Here is a 2,975-nt window from a genome sequence, read left to right on the forward strand (position 1 = left end):
CCAGGTGGCTGCATGTTGGAGCAGCTCTGTTACTTTCATTTTGAGATTTTGCTTTTGGAAACTTTAATTCTTCTTTTTCTAGATGTAAATCACAATTTTTCGGAGGATTGTTTCCTCTGGTACCAGATGCTGTGCAGCTGGAAGGCTTTTTACTGAAACTTTTATAGTTTTGGACATTTGTTATGATGCGTAACCATGGCAACAAGGCAGTTTTCTACAACCAACAGCAGCTGATTAACATCTCAAAAGCTCAAATAATATCTCAACTACAGCCTCAAATCTCAAATGAGTTGAAAATGATGTTCTGTGGACGCATTCTCATCTACCTGCCAGCTGTGCTCGAGTACCTGACCACTGAGATCCTGGAACTAGGAGGAAACACGGCTCATGACAGTGGAAGGACAGGATCGTCCCTCGGCACCTACAGTTGGCTTTCCGCAGCGACGAGGAGCTCGGCAGACTGCTGGGAGGAGTGGCCATCTCTCTGGGAGGAGTTCTGCCTGGCATTTGGGCGGTCCTACAACCCGAGGGGAACCGAGAGGTCAGCCGAATCCGAGTGGACGGATCGGACGGCATCTGCAGCCAGTTTCTTAGGATCCACTGTGGGATGGACCTTACAAGAGATCCTTCCTGTCTACGGCCATCAGCATCTATAACATCTCTTAATGAAATATCGAGTTACAACAACAAATAATTTCCCTCTTTGCAGGGCTTCAGGGTACGTATCTCCCGTGATAACTGAGGGACAACTGTACAGTTTCTTTTTTAATACTTTCTATTTTTGCTATTTTTGGGTGTAACTGGGACCTTGAGTACACAATTTTGTTCCACCTCATGTACCACATGTAATGAGAATGACAGTAAAGAACTTTAACCTTGAATCATAACTTCTGATTCGTTCAAAATAATTTAACAAAACTTCATACATACAAGCGTCATCACTAGTCGGAGTCTCACATACGGTCTCATAATCCTCAGGTTGTAGGTTTAATATCAGGTCGCATCAGGAAGGGGATACAGCATAAAATGGTAAATGGACTGTACTTACATAGCGCCTTTCTATCTTATCAAGATACTCAAAGCACTTTACACTACAATCATTTATCTCATTTATCCATTCATACAGCACTCTACTAGATCACTTCAAATACTTGTCAGTGCTTTATCCCATTCATACACTGAGGGGACACACATCAGAGGCAATGACGGGTTCAGTGTCTTGCCCAGGGACACTTCAGCATGTGACTGCTGGTGGAAATGAACCCCCAACTCTTGCATAGGAGGATGACTGCTCTAACTACTCAGCCACAGCTGCTTGATTCTAATAATTAAACAATTGCCAAATCTTTCGTACAAGTTTGCAAGAAACAGGAGAAAAATCCTTCACTGTAGTTCAGATGTTAAGATTTTTCCCATATCTGTTTTTATTCCAAGAAGATTTGTTTTCCTTTCCATCGCTCACTAAGTCCAGTTACACACAGGCACTCTCTGAACTTCCTCTCAGTCAGTCAGCGTGCCAGCTGACCCGTACGCCAGATGTTCTGCTCAAAATTGCCCACCTCATCAACATATGTTCATGGCCCACCTCAACCATTATCAGCCTGGCCATTTGTCCCTGGTTTAAAGTGACACATCCTCCAGATGCCAAACTTTTCCTTAGAAAAAAAAAAAAAAAACTATAAAAAAAACACCTCCAAAGTTCATGCTTAATAATCCAGGTATAAAATCCAACAATGTTCAGTCAGGGCATCGACAGTTTCTTTTTTAAGCTGAGACATTTTGTCCTTCATCCAAAGGACTTCTTCAATCTGAGGAGCTTTAGTGTTTTGAACCACTTTGGTATGCCTGTCTCAGAGGAGTTGACAGGGGAGAAGATGGGCCCCAGAGGCCATCTTCGCATCAGCAACTGTTTTTTTCCATGATGTTGTTATGAGAATCAGTTTGTTTGATGGCTCCTCAGATTGAAGAAGTCCTGTGGATGAAGGATGAAACTTCTCAACAAACAAACAAACAAACAAAAAAAACATCCAGATGAACTGACTGAACATTGTTGGATATAAAAAGAAAAATACTGTTCCTGCTCTGTGTGTTATTATTTCTACAGATCAGGCTCTGGCCAGTCAGAAATAGGTCTTCACATCAAGCAGCCATGAAAACAACATAAAGGTAAGTCAAAACATCTAAACTTTACTTTCACCCACAACTTTTTACAAATAAAAATCAAGACGAAATTGACACATTACATCTCAGAGGGGTACATCCTTAGGGCTATGCTGTTTGGGGCGTAGCCCCCGTTGGGGTTTGCCAGCTGGCCTTGGGGAAAAGAACAAATAAAACCTAGCAGTAAGCCGATGTCTGCAGCCACTGAAGGATTTTAACAGTAAAAGCCTGTAGTTTTGGAGATGAGTGTTTTTCTGAACTTGAATTAAAAATGGAGTGTACGTTTTTGGTGCAAGATGTTCAAGTGTGTAGGAATTTCACTGTGGAAAAGAACAGAGGGAGGTGTTTATTTCTTTTGCTTGTTCCAAACAGTGCAGAGTGTTGGATCCTGGCGAGAGGAGGGAGCAATTCTTTCCACCACCTGGTGCAGTGGAGGAGCCAGAGGCTGACCAACAGTGATGTGGCAACCCATATTTTTCCTTTTTTAATTTTTGAAAGGAACCTTTCTTATCAACAACAAAAAAAGTTGGCCTGTTGCTTAATTTTTAAGTCAACCAGCTCACAGCAGCCATCTTGGAATTTATCCTGGCAACCCATTTCTCAAAAGAAACCTTTCCTACGCCTAGGTGAAGCCACGCACCAAAATGGAGGTCAGTATCACACTTATTTTTCAAGATTTCTCACACAGATGAATGGACGTACAGACTGAGGGTATTTCCAATTCCCCCTTTTCGCTCCACGATGGGGGACAGAAAAAAGGGCTTACAATCCTGTAGTTGAAGCTGTTTTGCTTCCTATCAAGGGAGTTTTCTCGG

This window comes from Nematolebias whitei, chromosome 1 (genome assembly GCF_014905685.2).
Source record: "Nematolebias whitei isolate Nwh7 chromosome 1, NemWhi1, whole genome shotgun sequence".
NCBI lineage: Eukaryota > Metazoa > Chordata > Actinopteri > Cyprinodontiformes > Rivulidae > Nematolebias > Nematolebias whitei.